The sequence below is a fragment of the Serinus canaria genome, chromosome 1A (assembly GCF_022539315.1).
Source record: "Serinus canaria isolate serCan28SL12 chromosome 1A, serCan2020, whole genome shotgun sequence".
Taxonomy (NCBI): domain Eukaryota; kingdom Metazoa; phylum Chordata; class Aves; order Passeriformes; family Fringillidae; genus Serinus; species Serinus canaria.
The window spans coordinates 70,385,459-70,401,845 of record NC_066314.1 but is presented as its reverse complement, the minus strand read 5'-3'; the positions used below and the strand labels follow the sequence as shown (position 1 = coordinate 70,401,845).

The following is a 16,387-nucleotide window of genomic DNA, read 5'->3' as shown; positions in this document are numbered from 1 at the left end:
AACTGCTCCCCATCCCAACACTGCACACAGCCTCCCTGGCAGCAGGGGCTTGATCCCTCTGACCTGCAGGAAAGGGAGACTCAAGTTCAATCTCTTTGAAATAACCTTTTAAGTCAAGTTTCAAACACTTATTGGGAAATAAAACAAAGTAGCCCACTCAGGCAGACAGATGATTCACTCCCAGCTCCTAGCACTACCTCATTTTACCTTTCCTGGAAATACAACCCACCCAATAATTTTTCTTATTTCTCTACTCTTCCTGCCACCTATTAAACTGCAGATGCCTGTGTCCCCCAGTAAGAACTGTGAGATATATTATGAACTCCACAGCCTGTGCTTGTTATTTCTGGGAGACAACAGAAAAGGTTAGCAATTACTCACTGTCTGCTATCTGCACTTAAAAAGTGGCAATTATTGATAAATGTGTTCCCGCTTCAAGCACGTTACTGAGAACTGGTGAGAAGTCTGGACTACTACAAAACCTGCAAACATTAAATGGTCAAATAGCTTTTGAGCCAGAACACAAACACCAGCCTGGCTAATTGAAAAGATGACGTCATTGCACTGATTTATGAAAGGCACTGCTGATGTTTAGATTAGGAAAATTTACTTGAGATGGCCAAAGTAAACTCCGTGGCCTTTGTTTTGGATAGTTCAGTTTATGAAGCTGTCATTTAACAGAGCCATTAGAAATAAACAGATCCGTGGTGACAGAACCTATGGAAGAGGCTGGACTGGGGGAATTGTTTTATTTTTAAACCCACACACGACTGGCCCAGCAGTGTTTCCTCCAGGCTCCCACTCCTGTCCCCTCTCAGAAGGGAAAAGTTTCCAACACAGCCTCCTGCCTAAAATACCATTAATAATAATGACAGCAGCACATGTTGTTTATGACACAGGTCTCCTCAGTGTTCCAACAACTACAAAGTAAGGAATATTCTATATTCCCAAGAGAAACAGGCTGAAAATACTCTCCCTGAGTCACAAATATTCACTAGGTCACAACTCAGGTAGTTTCCAAGGATTCAAGCTGTGGATGAAATTATTTACAGTCAGAGCAGTGAATTAAAACATTTGGGATGCTCAGAATTATTACCAGTTGATGGACTTTAATTACAAGTAGTTTTCTTTTCTTAGCAATTTTATTTTTTTGCTATCTAATGTATTTGACATTTACTGCTTTTTCCTGGCTGAAGACTAGAGCACAAGGATGTTTCAAGGCACCCTACCCCAAAACCTTGGAGTTTTTCCTCGTGCAACAAGGACAGCCATGGCCTCCTGTGCAGACTGCACTGAAACAAGTGCATCCATTCCCAAAAGAAACAGCAGAAACTCCTCCAAAATCTGACTGCCAGGCCCTGTGATCCACAGTGAACTCAGGTTTTTTTCTGCCTTTACTCAGCTTTAACTCTTTAACCGAAGATGAGCAAGAGCTGCTGTCCAGCTGAATGGGGGCTGCTAAAATCCACCAAAAGTCACTGGACCCCAAATATTTATTGGCTCAGCTGCTCAACACACAGAAGGAGGGAAAAAAATTCAAAATGCCTCATTGTTCCCAAAGATTATGGGCTTCAGATAGAGTCACTGCTAAAGAGCATCAGTAGGCACTTGGAACAAAATATAAAGTTTTGGGTGAGATTGCAACAGAAGGAGAAATATCCAGGAGAATACAGGACTAAAGTAAGTAATAAATGTCAAAACTGCCTTGGAATAAGAGAGAGAATAAAAAGGTGCAAGGGAGTAGTTGAAGGAGGACACCTGTTTCAATCATTTCATAGAAAAATTGAAGAAATATCTGAATGTTGGTTTGGGAGCCAGAAGCTCTTGCATTTGGTGGGACACAAGACCCCATGAGTCATGGCCAGGGTAAAAATGAGATGAACTAGATACCTGGTAACTATCACATCATTAGACTTCAACTGGAATAATCAGTCAGGGATATCAAATTAATTTAAAGCCTCTGTCTTCGAGTGCTGCACTCAAAGTATGAGGAGCCCCAAAACAGTGTCACTTGTTGGTCACAAAAATATCAAATGTTTTCTGAAGTCATTAAAAAACCACTGCCATTTTGAATTTCCAAAGACTTCCACTGGTCTTTGGTGGGGTTCTCTTCAGGATAAAGGAATATTTGTGAAAGGGAAGGTTCCTACCTTATTATAAATCCAATCAAAAAAGCAAGCAGACCTCCAAATTCCCAGCTTTTATAACAATGAGTAGAATTCAAATCAACTCTCGAGTAATTCCTGGGAATTTTAGACAAGTTAAGCATAAACTGCTGAGGGAAAAAAAGAGATTTTTCCAAAAAGAATTGCTGTGTTTTCTACCCACTGGACACAGTAGGGCAGACTCTGCCCTGTAACCAATGAAAGAAACTCCAATTGGCCTCAATGGTTTACACTGAATTTTTAATCAATCTATCTATATTAATCTTTTCAAGGCCTCCTGCAGTACAAGTCATTTTATACATGCTACTTCAAAAAGTTTAAACAAAACCTGACAAATCCAAACTAAAATCCCCCACGACTTCCCAAAAGCACAGTGTAAGGGAAGAAAAAAAAAAGGCAATTTCAAATGCATGAACTAAAAAGCCACAAAAATAAACATGAACACTGCCCCTCCTCCCCAAAAAAAAAAAACCCAAAAACAAAACCCAACCAACCAAAAAACCAAAGAAACGTGCTACAAAAAAAAGAGAGAACAACACAAAAATCCCAGTGGAATCTCAGAAGGCTCTGCCAGGGCTCCCAACACTCTCTGCTGGCTGAGGAGCAGGGCACTCCCAGGGCTCCTTCTCCACTGCCTCCAAACTCCAAACCCCATGTGGATTTCCCTGCTCTCACTGGACACCTGGATTTACCAAACTTTTATATAAATTTAAGACCTTTAGGTTTCTCTCCAGGACAACTAAAGCTGTTTAACAGGTTAAACCCAGCCTTGTGTTCCCTTTCTGGAGGAGGAAAGGGAATTTAATCTGGCATCTTCTTGCAAGGAAAACATTGCAATGGTATGGTTTTATTTGCAATGCCATCATCTCTACTCAAAAAATTAGATATTTAGAAACAGTAGACAAAATAATTGGCAGCCATAATTATAGAGTTACTTATCTTGAAGAAATTGTAGTAATTGACATTAAAAAGTAACCTCCCTCAGCAACCTGCACCTCCTGATATTTCACCTCAGTTTTGACCAAAGCTGAGCAGCAGCAATGTCTCCCTGATTTTTATTTTTGGAAAAAAAGTCCTTAAGGTGATGGTTTAAAACTCCAGTATTACCTGTAAAAGACTGAAATACCATAAAATATTTTTGTAGACATTTAATAGTTTATGTCTACAACCAAGAGAGAAGTCCTTCTCCAGGACTACTGAAAAAGCCAAGATTAAACTCTTCCTCTCCTAATGCTCTGAATTTAGGAAACTCACTCTTAGAATGGGATAGTTTAGGGAAAAAAAAAAAAAAAAAAAAGACATGCACACTCCCTCCCATCAAAAAGTGCCAAACAGCATTCCACAAACTTTCCAAAAAAACCTTCTGGAGTGAGGATATGGAAAAATTTCAGCTCTGAATCGCCTGCAAGTTCACAGCTCCTGTTTTCACATCCCTCTAACAATAACACTGCATTACATAAGTGCAGGGCTGCCCTTGCACAGGGGGGCTCTCAGACCATTCCCACCTTGCACAGGGGGGCTCTCAGACCATTCCCACCTTGCACAGGAGGGCTCCCAGACCATTCCCACCTTGCACAGGAGGGCTCTCAGACCATTCCCACCTGCACAGGAGGGCTCCCAGACCATTCCCACCTTGCACAGGAGGGCTCTCAGACCATTCCCACCTTGCACAGGGGGGCTCTCAGACCATTCCCACCTTGCACAGGAGGGCTCTCAGACCATTCCCACCTTGCACAGGGGGGCTCCCAGACCATTCCCACCTTGCACAGGAGGGCTCCCAGACCATTCCCACCTTGCACAGGAGGGCTCTCAGACCATTCCCACCTTGCACAGGAGGGCTCTCAGACCATTCCCACCTTGCACAGGAGGGCTCTCAGACCATTCCCACCTGCACAGGAGGGCTCCCAGACCATTCCCACCTTGCACAGGAGGGCTCTCAGACCATTCCCACCTTGCACAGGAGGGCTCTCAGACCATTCCCACCTTGCACAGGAGGGCTCTCAGACCATTCCCACCTTGCACAGGAGGGCTCCCAGACCATTCCCACCTTGCACAGGAGGGCTCCCAGACCATTCCCACCTTGCACAGGGGGGCTCTCAGATCATTCCCACCTTGCACAGGGGGGCTCTCAGACCATTCCCACCTTGCACAGGAGGGCTCTCAGACCATTCCCACCTTGCACAGGAGGGCTCTCAGACCATTCCCACCTTGCACAGGGGGCTCTCAGACCATTCCCACCTGCACAGGAGGGCTCTCAGACCATTCCCACCTTGCACAGGAGGGCTCCCAGACCATTCCCACCTTGCACAGGAGGGCTCCCAGACCATTCCCACCTTGCACAGGAGGGCTCTCAGACCATTCCCACCTTGCACAGGAGGGCTCTCAGATCATTCCCACCTTGCACAGGGGGGCTCCCAGACCATTCCCACCTTGCACAGGAGGGCTCTCAGATCATTCCCACCTTGCACAGGGGGGCTCTCAGACCATTCCCACCTTGCACAGGAGGGCTCCCAGACCATTCCCACCTTGCACAGGAGGGCTCCCAGACCATTCCCACCTTGCACAGGGGGGCTCCCAGACCATTCCCACCTTGCACAGGAGGGCTCTCAGACCATTCCCACCTTGCACAGGAGGGCTCTCAGACCATTCCCACCTTGCACAGGAGGGCTCTCAGATCATTCCCACCTTGCACAGGAGGGCTCTCAGACCATTCCCACCTTGCACAGGAGGGCTCTCAGACCATTCCCACCTTGCACAGGGGGGCTCTCAGACCATTCCCACCTTGCACAGGAGGGCTCTCAGACCATTCCCACCTTGCACGTGGAGGTGATGGGAGCAGAGGCAGCTCCAGCAAAGCTGTGCTCAGCTGATGATGACCCACTGCCATGGCCCTCACAGCCTTCACACAAACCCTGTAGTGGGGCCTCCTCCAGTCTGACAAACTTGAGCTATTTCACAAGATTTTCCTCATTTGAACAAAGAAAAAAAAATATATATTTCTACTGGGTTGATTGCAAGCCATACCCTAAATCACAAAGCCATTGGTGTCATGGACACTGTGGTACAGCTGCACCCATTTAAAAGAACAGCTGCTGAAGAAATAAAAGCACATTCTTTTCATCCAGCCACAAAACTTTCAGAAACATGAGTGACAAATCTGCCTGAGTGGATATTTATTAGCAACACTGAGGGCTCCTCCTTAGATCCCCAGTGTTTTGTTCCAGGCCCAGATCTTCTCTCAGCATAAAATTACTCATTTTTTGTGACTGTCCTGGCTTCTACGAGCAGCTGCTTTTGCCAAGCATTAATAACAATTTTTTGTCCTCGGATTCATCATACTCCCAGTGCTGCCCATACACATGAGGGTGCTCTTACAAGGCTCCCCTTGCCCTTTACAGCTGCTCCTACACCCACCAAGGCCCAGCTTTACTGCAGGCATCTGGATTTGTGGCAAAGGAGGAGGTTTCACTTTTTCCCATGGCCTCTGTGTCATATCCTGCTTCTCAGAGTCCTCCCATTCCCCTGAACATGACTTATCTCTGCAGCACTTCTCTCTCTCAGACTCCAGGCTGACTCTCCTGCTGACAGTGGAGCAGCGTGGATGCCAGCTTGGCATGGAATTATATAAAGATTTCAAACCATGCTCCACTGTTTCCTGGCCTCTGGTGATTCTAAGAAATAAAAACTTGAGAATTTGAGGTTTGTGAAATGTCCTGGAATGCAGGATAGGAGTATTATGCAGAAGTACTGTTTATATTTGTTTGGTACAATAGAATTTTGTTCAAATAAACCTTGTAAGTGAGAGGAGTAAGAAAGTATTTGTTTGCAAGACTACATGCTAAAATGACTAAAATGTGTTACCAGATTAAAAAGTTACAGATGCACAAGCCAAGACTGAATTTTGCTGTCCTTAATCAAGCAAGATGACCCTAAAGCTGCTGGAGGCCTAAGACAGTTTGCAAGAGGAGAAACTGAATTTTTAACATGCTGGTGTATGGAAACAGAACAATAATCACCCCTAGAGATGCTTACACTGGCTCTGAGAGCAGATGCTACAGCAGCACCAGAGGAGGGTGAGATTTGGTGGGTTTGGTTTGCTCCTTTTGGTGGCTTCTCTCCTTCCCTGGAAATAATCCAGGGACAGCAAAAAGGAAGGAGTGGTCCTGAGAAAAATGTTCTTAACAGATCCATGCATGGGTCAGGAAATGGACAACTGACCCCTGCTCGGGAAAGATTTTATCAATGGAGGGATTTTTGGGTTTAAAATCAACATCCTTGCAGCAGGGTGGAGGAAGGCAGCACAGCTTATCATATCTGCTGCTTCATTTCTCAACTTTACACAAGAGATTTGAAAAACTGCTATGGAAATGCTGGCCTTTGATGCACAAAAACCTTTTAAGGAGGATCACAGAGCAGGGGTGAGTATCTGGTAAGAAGTTCCATCTGCTGAAGCCAGTGGCTCAAGCAGCTTCCTCTGTGCAACTTGAAGCCTTTTCCAAACACACACTTTGCTCTGCTAGCCAAAAAAAGAAATACAAGATGTGCTCACATCTGGCCCCAAATGAAAGCCTAGAAATTGTTATGGGTTCTAGTGAATATCAGTAAAAACAATCTTCTTCTTTCCAAACAATCCTCCCCCAAACACCTCTAAGGAACACAGGCTAGGACAAAAATCGCTTCGGTGCTCACCCAGAAACACATAAATATAAATAATTATATTCTAAATTCCCTATAAGCCTGCAAAAATCAGGGGATGAAGCAGTCCCAGAGCAGGGGAACCCAAAAGCACCACTCAGGGCAGTCCTGGAAGGGAGAAGATAAGCAGGGGAAGGCAGCACAGGTGACCAAAACCAGGGCTCAGTGCCAGTTCTGAGGTCAGCCCTGTTCTCCTGTGTGCAGGCACACATCACTCCTTTATTAAATGGACTACAGCATTTCCACAGCAGCAGCCAGCTCTAAGAGAGTCACTCAGATTTATACAGCATCCACACTCAGATTGGAGTTTCTACTCCTTCTGAACTCAAAGGTGAAGGGAACAACTTGTTTTCAGCTGCATCTGAACTGCACAGACAGCACAGTTCCACATTTTCCTATTCTGAACTGACAGAAGGTGCTGCTGCAAATGTAAGGCTCATGTTATTGAGCTCTGTTCAAATATTCCCCTCATTTAGACCACAGCCCTCAGAAATGGGTCTCATTTTCCCTTCCCACTCCTTTTTGAAAACCTAAGGCAGTAATTCAGACAGGCAAATGTAAGAACTAGTTACATTTTACAGTATCTTCATAGCAGAAGAGGTTTCTAAACTGCTTTTCCAACAGACATAACTCTCCACCTTGAGAAGCAAACCACTTCCACAGTGCTCCAGGTACAGAGGGAGGAGCTGAACTCACATTTTTTATGATGATCTGAGGCAGTGCAAATGTTGAATAAAACCCCAAGCAACCACACAAACTGGGCTGCTTTTAGCCCACCCAAGTCCTTGTGCATCCTTAGATTGCCATGGCTACTTCTCCAGCCCCTTTGGGGTCTCTTTGAAACACACACAGATCCACTCCAAATTAATTTGCTATCTTGGCTATTTAAATGAACTCCATTTCCCTACTGCAAACCCCACAACTCACAACTGAACTGCTGAGAACAGAGGCAGGAGAGATGAGCAGCATGTACACTCAGCAACAACTGGTTATCTAACTTTATTCTTCAAAAGAAGAACCTACAGCCAGGCAAAACAAAGCAGTTAAGAAGTAAACAGTAAAATGTAGAATGCATTCCACTTCATCTTACTCTGAGTCAGTGAACAGACACAAACCATTACTGTCACTGGCTTATGTAGGAAATTTTTGTCTTCTCTAACAGCTCCAGGATAAAATAATCTAAGGAAACCCCACATTTTAAAAAGTACTTTTCTACACCACAGCTCTGCCTAGGTAGAACTGGGATCAGTCATCCCTAGCAGTATAAAAAGGCTGTGGACTCTTATCATCATCAGTTTATCTAACACATGCTTTACAAGCAGTGGTAGCAACACCCTGGTGGTTTAAAACTCCCAGTTCCAATAACATTGAATCAACAGCACGTTTTGACCAGCCCATGAGCCATTTGAACACTCTCAGGGAAGACTTCCCAGCTCTCTTTGTCACATTCCCTGCTGTTTAAATTCAGCCTTCACTTGGTGGAGGCTGGCACAAGTGGCTGAGCACTGTCCCTGCCTGGGGAGAGGCATGCACTCAAACCTGCCCAGCCCATTCATGCATCCCAAGGACATCATCCCAGCCCCTGCTGCTACTTTTTGGTGCCACTTTTCAGCAGGGCTGACCCTGTAGTGGGTTTACCAAAATGCAAGTGAGAAGCTGTTAGTCACGTTTCAGACCACCAGTGTCCCCATTTGAGACCCTGCTCTCCATTACTGCTGCTACTTGACATGCATTCCCTTGGCCCTGAGACATTCTTTCCATTGAATTTGCAACAGAATGAACATAAAACAGACCCTAAAAAAAAAAAAAAAGAGCCATTAATCTGAAATAATAAGAACCAGACAAAGCCATAGCAATTTCTGTTGGCATAGGACAAATTAGTGGAATTTAACACACAGCCTGATGAGTACCTCCCACCAAAGGCTCAACCATAGACAGATGAAAAGATTAGGAGTAGCCATTGCCAAATAAAAATTCCTCTTGGAGCTAAGAGTAATCCAGCTCCAAGGAAAGTTCCAAGCAAAGACTAAAAGCACTGCAATGCTAGCAGAGCTCCCTGCTTTTTCACTAAGTCAGGAATTAGGAACTTGTTTGCTTTATGAAGAGGAATGCATAACACACTTGTCCATGACAGGGAAGAATTGGAACAGATCACACCACATGTCCTTTCCAGACCTAAGATTTTTAAGATGACTGGGTCCTGAAAGCAGGATGATCCAGATGGTTTTTTGTTAGCCCATTATCCTGCCCTCGTGAGTCCCTCCTTCCTTCCCAATCAAGTGTCCTTCCTCTCAGCTTCCAAAGCACTCTCAATCTCAAATGAACCATGGTCTCAGGAAACAGTACATTATTTCAGAGGGATAAGTTTGATGTAAAGTGCAGTTGAAACGGGATAATATTTGAAGTGATCAATTAATCTGGCCAGCATTCTGAAATGCCCAATTATGTGGTTAACATAGGCATGCTGAGAGCTCGAAGGCTGAGCTAAATGAGTAACGAAATTCTCTGGCTTCGTGGTTCAGTAAAAATGAAGAAGGGAATTGGGGAGAGCAGGAATTGTCTTAGGCCAAGAAACAGCAACTTTTCAAAGCAACCCCAAGAGCAGGTTCTTCTCAAAATAAAGCTTTATGTCATTTTTGGCTAACATACATTTCTATGAATCTTTTAAAAGTGAAACGTAATTGAACATTTCAACACAAGTGACAAATTCTGTTTTGAGATCAGGTCTGAGAAATTCTTTACCTAGCTCATTTGGTATTTCTAGAGTTCATCCTATTGTTGTCTTTAATTCCTTGGCTGAAAATGCTCAAATCATGTTAGTTCTCCTCATTTCCTTAAACATTTGTGACGGGGTGACAGAAGGGACACGGCACTCCACTAACCAAACTTTTCTTTGCACAAGTCAGCTTCAGATGCCACTGAAGCCTTAAAAGACTTCACTCCCAGATGATGCCCACACAGCTGCTGATGCCAACATAAAAAACCCAGAGGAACATGAAAAGACAGTTTATCTTGAGTTTCAAAATGATTTGTCTCAAAAGTGCTGCACAGTGAAGATACCAAGAGGGAAGCTCAAAAAACCCCACATGAATCTTTAATTAAAATATTTTTTAAGCATACAGTAACTGAGGTTGGAAGGAACCTTTGAAGTTCATCTGGTCCAACTCCACCCAAAGCACAGCCAACTTAGTAACTTCATGTTTCTCATGCTTTTTCAAAGAGACAACAAGAATAAGCACAACCACAATGATTTAGAAAGGGATATCAAAAGTCTTTGTGACTTAGATAAAAACAGAGCGTGCAAGTCAACCAAATTAAACCAAATAAAAAAGGAATAAAATGAAAGCACCCCTAAGTGCTGTCTAGGTTACAGAAAGTGATATTGATTCAACACTCCCCCTTACAAAACACACTTAAGGCCAAGAGGAGGCACGATATGAAACCTAGACAGGAACAACATGGTGGCAGATGAATGAAGGCACCTCAAAATTACTCTTTTCTCCTAATGATTTTTTTCCTTTCCACTGGTGTCCAAAATGCAGGCACTCAACACCATTCTTTAAAAATTAATGATAAATTAAACCAAAAAGGGAAATGCTTTTAAAGGCTAAGTCTCTCCATGGTTGGACTTTGTGAAGCCACACTTCTGGCATGGGCAAGTCCCTGAAGAGCTCACTGCTGCTTCAGTTCAGGCTGCCTTGCCCAGCTGGTATCAGATGGCTAAGAGGATGCTCCAAGAGCTCCCTGACAAGCAGCTATTACCAGATCTCCTTAGTCTTTGGGAAGGTCTCTTCCTAAGCCCTAAAATTTGGATGTGGTTCTCAAGAATGCTGTATCTTACTGATTTCCAACCCTTTTTGCTTTTCTCTCTCTTAAAAAAAAAAAATACAACCCCCCCCCGCCAAAATCCAACAAATCCCAAACTTTTTGTTTCTTGTAAAACCCAGACCACCACCATCATGAGAGAGGCCAAGAAGCTCACACATAACATGATAAATTTATCTGTACATTTTAACATTTTAATGTCAACAAAGGTACAAAGAGGCTGAGATCTGAGATGCACAAACCCTTTGTTCAGGGCACCCATGAGAAAATCAGAGTCCCCCTGTGTGACCTTCCACAGGCATCTCCAGTGCAATCCTTTCATACAAGGTGAGCTGAGTGAGCAGGAGGATGAGGTTAAGTCAGACAGGACTTTTCTGTAGGCAGGAGAGAGTGACAGGGAACCCCTGAAGGGAATTCACATTGGTGTAAAACAAGGAGAGAACTGAGGGAAAGGAAGTGGAGGAGAGGAATGAAAGGGTTCTGAAGGGGATTTAGGACAAGAGCACAACACCTGATTTACCTTGCAGCCTTCTCAGCCCTTTAAAAGCAATCCTATTAAAACACATATATTGAAGGAGCAAAGATAACACAGCCCTTGGGAAATGGCAAGGCTAGAGCTCAAGAACTGCTCTTTCTGAAAAATTCTCTGTCACATGAGAAATGTACATATATTTCATCAAAATGTACATATATTTCATCACAAACAAACAATACTCACCATGTATTTTCATATTCTGTACAACCTGAGACTAAATTGTTAAATCCTCATTCCCAGTGTAATTAATTTTATATACTGGAGGAACAAACCCACTGTCTTTGAACATGAATGGCAGCAGGGTGCACTTAACACTCTTTCTCCTTTTCAAACATATCTTTACACTTGACTTAAAAATGTAGAATGGGAGCATAAAACCCCATTCATTGCTAGCAGCTCTGTGAATGAAAGGCTCTCTGCACATCTGTTCAATGATATTTAATGCATGGCCTAATAAGCACTGGCATTTCCCACTCACAGATTTGTAGGAATTACACACGGGCTACAGCTCTGCTGACAGATCCTTGCTCCTCTGGAAGGGTTTTGGTTTAATTGCTCTCAGAAATCAGCATGTGCTCGCAGCTCTGGCTAGTTACACTGAGCCAGGGCTGGCCATTGGATGCACCTTGTCCAAACACCTTGGAACACCAAAAGGCACTGCCCAAATTGGCTGTTGCTAGGAGAAGGGAATGACAGGGAAGCACAGGAAGCAGAAACATTGGGGGTTTTTCACAGAGCTGGTGTTTATGAGGCATTATCATAAAGTTTACACAGTCATGCCCACAGTCTCTTCCCAGCCCTTTAACTCACTGAAGAGTTAAAGCAGCAATCACAGAAAACAGCAAGGAAGTTCAGAAGACTCTCTCCTTATTATTTAAAAAACATAAAAAACAAAACCCTTGATTTTTTTTCTTTTTTTTACAGTTCTGGACTTGGATATGCAAAGCACGTAAGTGAATTTTCATTTGCACATGAAAGCACACTCACTCCCCACTCAATCTTTTAAAATCCAGCAGGGAAAGTTATTTTACTTCAGGGTAGTAGAAGGACAAGAAATAGAGAAAACTTTTCAAGGCTTATTCCTTGCATTTGAATATTCATGGGGACGAAAAGATCTGAAATTTGTGCAACATTAGTCACACTGAAGGGGTCCAACACAATGACAATGCAAGAGCTAACACAACATCTGTGTGGAAAGAAACCTGACCCAGCAGAAGGAATATCCTTAAAGCTCCCTGTGGACTTCATCCAAGCTGCTTTGTGGATCTGCTGTCTCTCTGTTCCCTGCTGCAGCCTTGCACTCACTCCTCTCAAGCTGGCTGCCTCCTCAGCTCTGCACAACCTCAGTGCTGCCTGAGCCAGCTGCTCTGCAGTAATCTCCCTGAGCATCTGCACCTGCACAGCCTTCCTCCTCCCTCATCCTCCCCCTCTCCACTGCAGGAATGGCATCACAGACCCTAGCAGGGCTGGAACACCGTTCAAACCTAAAAAAGAGAAAAACTTTGAAAATTAAGGCATTAGAGACAAGGTGGTGTTACCCACATATGTGATGATGGAAGAGGAAACCCAGCAGGATGGAAGCAGGGTAAAGGCAACCTTCAGGATGAGGAAAAGCTGAGCCATGAGCCAGCTCAAATCAACTGCACCAATCCACATTGCTCTCCCTGTGCATCTGCACCTGCACAGCCTTCCTCCTCCCTCATCCTCCCCCTCTCCACTGCAGGATTGGCATCACAGACCCTAGCAGGGCTGGAACACCGTTCAAACCCAAAAATAACAGAAAAACTTTGAAAATGAAGCCATTGGAAACAAGGTGGTGTTATCCACACACGTGATGATGGAAGAGGAAACCCAGCAGGATGGAAGCAGGGTAAAGGCAACCTTGAGGATGAGGAAAAGCTGAGCCATGAGCCAGCTCAAATCAACTGCACCAATCCACATTGCTCTCCCTGTGCACCTGCACAGCCTTCCTCCTCCCTCATCCTCCCCCTCTCCACTGCAGGAATGGCATCACAGACCCTAGCAGGGCTGGAACACCATTCAAACCTAAAAAAGAGAAAAACTTTGAAAATTAAGGCATTAGAGACAAGGTGGTGTTACCCACATATGTGATGATGGAAGAGGAAACCCAGCAGGATGGAAGCAGGGTAAAGGCAACCTTCAGGATGAGGAAAAGCTGAGCCATGAGCCAGCTCAAATCAACTGCACCAATCCACATTGCTCTCCCTGTGCATCTGCACCTGCACAGCCTTCCTCCTCCCTCATCCTCCCCCTCTCCACTGCAGGATTGGCATCACAGACCCTAGCAGGGCTGGAACACCGTTCAAACCTAAAAAAGAGAAAAACTTTGAAAATGAAGCCATTGGAAACAAGGTGGTGTTATCCACACACGTGATGATGGAAGAGGAAACCCAGCAGGATGGAAGCAGGGTAAAGGCAACCTTCAGGATGAGGAAAAGCTGAGCCATGAGCCAGCTCAAATCAACTGCACCAATCCACATTGCTGGCTGCTCGTCCTCCTGCTTGGCCCTTCTCTCTTCCAGAAAAGGCCCTCAGAACCTTTCACTGGATAGACACACCACTGAAATCTCAGAAAACTCTTCTGTGTACCTCAAGCAAGTGACTTTTGGGAGGTGACCGGCTGCTTGAGCAGGCAGCCTGGCCACAAAGCCATGCTGCTCCTTGCCCCCATTCCCAAGTGATGGGACTGTCACCTCTGCCACCCACATCTGCTGCTCCCTGACTGAGTGCAGATCAATTTCTGAGCACCACATGGGCAATGGAGAGCAGCCTGCCCTCCAAAGGGAGAGAACAACCCTGGAGAACTGAAATAATGCACTGAAATGCATGAAATAATGCATTTGCCATCTGACAGCGGGGAAGGACAAGCTGGAAAAGTGAGGGGTATAAAGACAACTCAGCAAAAAGAGCCCAGCTGAGATATCAGACCCTGTACATAACAATCAGAAAAAGAATGAAAAATTCTGATTAATATCCCCCATCTCTGGCTACTTGGAAAAGATCTGTATTTCCCTGCTGTCAATGTGCTTTTCACTACACACCATTACAGGTTAATAAGAACCTGCCTTCCAGAAAATGTCTAATTATGAAAATTATTCTTAATTATTCTTTTCATAATTATTCTAATTATGAAAATATTTCATACAGCCAACCTTAGTGAGAACAGTAGATTTTTACAAATGAAGTTTGAATTCACAAAACCCACACCAATGAATTAAATTGTAGCCTTTGGTTTACTCCAAGCCACCAGGTATGGAAAATATGGCAGAAACCTTAAATATTTGGTGCCTGGGCTCTGCACATTTTTTAGGCAGCAGACATTTCCATAAACCTGTAAACCTCTTGAGACAAAGGGTCCCTTATGGCATGCAGGAAGCCTTTCCAATCTGTATTTTTTTTTTTTTCTTTCAAATTAAATTTTTGCAAGAACTCACAAAATGAAAGCAAGTGATGTAGCAGTCTTTTCCCATTGCCCTTGGTGGTGATCAGGACACATTAAAAGATGTTTTGCTTCACAGAGGTTGAGCAATGGGATGCCTTACAAGGACAGGGAAAATATCAAGTCACTCATATCTAAAAGGCCAAAATAAATTCCACAGTTGCAGCAGTAAAATCTAAGAAATTGAAAAATACAAACACTCGCTGAATATTCCAAACAAAGGAAATGGAAAAAAAAACAAAAACAAATTTAAATACACTCTGGAAAGCAAATGGGAACAACAACAATCCAAATACTAGATGGAACATTTTCATATTATTCATCCTATTCCAATTGCTAACACTACATTCAAACATGTTTTTTAGACAATCTACAACTTCACGTTGATTTTCCTCTACAAAAAAACGTCTTGCTCGTGTCAAGACCCAAAGTTTCAGACAAAAGAGAGAGAAGTGGAGTTTTTTAAAAAAAGAAAAATACAAAAGAAACACCCCCACACCACTTTTAACATGAACAGCCAAGAGATTCAGCATCCACTTAAAGGCTTTACCTCCGACCATCTGTGACTGAACTCTTATTCTTCAGCCATAAATCACTTATTGCTGCATGCTGGGAGGAGAGGGGAGGGGGCTGGGGGAAATGACAGTAAGCAGAGTACTTGCTAATTTAAATAACTCCCAGAAACGTCCTTATCTCCTGAGCAAACATTCCAGGGTTTTAATTAAGCCAAGCAGACAGAGACCAAGTGACATGTATACAGCAATTTATGAGCAACTCTCAGCAGTGCAAGATGCACTTTTGCTCCTGAGGCCAAGATTGCCTTTGAGTCATTTTTCCCCCCTTTAAGTTAGGATACATCGGGAAAAAACATTCTGGAAAATAAGTTGCATGGAGGTTCCTTAATCTATTTTGTTACTTCCTCTATAATTAAATGTTTCTAGCATGCAGCTGAGTAGATAAATCACCAGTAAAACTTGGTGGTTTGGGATGGGTTTTTTTATTTGTTTGTTTTTTGGTTTTGGTTTTTGTTTGGTTGGTTTGTTTTTTTGTTTTGGTTTGGACTTCTTTGTTTTTGTGTTTTTTTTAAATCTGCTGCTAGGGAAGCAGAGCATTGAGGAGCAGACATTTCAGATTTTTGCAGAATTACCCCCAACTGCTGAAAAGAAAGGGTTAAGAGCACAGCAATCACTGTGCAGGGCTTTGGCAGGAAGCTGGAGCCCAGAGTGAGCTGCAGGGGTGTCCCTGACACAGATCTGCACATTTCCCAGTGCCTTTGAACACACACCACCAGGCTGCTGCAGCAAGAGGAGTCCCACTGGTTGGTTTGCTCAGCATCTGTCACTGCTCCCCATCCAGGGCTAGAACTGCACATGAGTGCAAAAGGCAAGGCTCAGAGGGGCCAGCAAACAGCTTGAGGAGAGCTGATGTTGCTCCTGTTGATTTGTTTTAGGAGGAAAGATTTATCTCCTGAGAGTACAAAAGGAATCACACATTGTGGGAACTCAGCGCATCACCTCGGATGCTCTGAGTCCCAGGGAGACCCCTTGAGGGGCTCAGAAGTCCTGGAATGTAGCCAAAAGCACCTGGTGGCTTGATTTTGACCCTTCAAGGGTCGTGCTATCTAAGCATGAGGGTCTGGAGGTTTCTGAGGTTTGAATGGTGTAGGGCAGGTGTTTTTGTAGAATAGAATATAGGTTTTAGGATTTT

The 16,387-nt window shown here is 43.9% G+C and overlaps 1 protein-coding gene and 1 long non-coding RNA gene across 2 annotated transcripts in view; both read right to left on the bottom strand.

Moving 5' to 3' along the window:
- Positions 1 to 16,387, bottom strand: part of PDE3A (phosphodiesterase 3A) — a 210,741-nt gene that overhangs the window by 110,387 nt on the left and 83,967 nt on the right. The window lies entirely within an intron of this gene.
- LOC127059091 (uncharacterized) lies at positions 3,583 to 4,463 on the bottom strand. Its single transcript, XR_007776535.1, has 4 exons — positions 4,435 to 4,463; positions 4,245 to 4,276; positions 3,894 to 3,925; positions 3,583 to 3,638 (listed from the first exon to the last, which is right to left on the bottom strand). It is a non-coding gene; the product is annotated as an uncharacterized LOC127059091 (long non-coding RNA).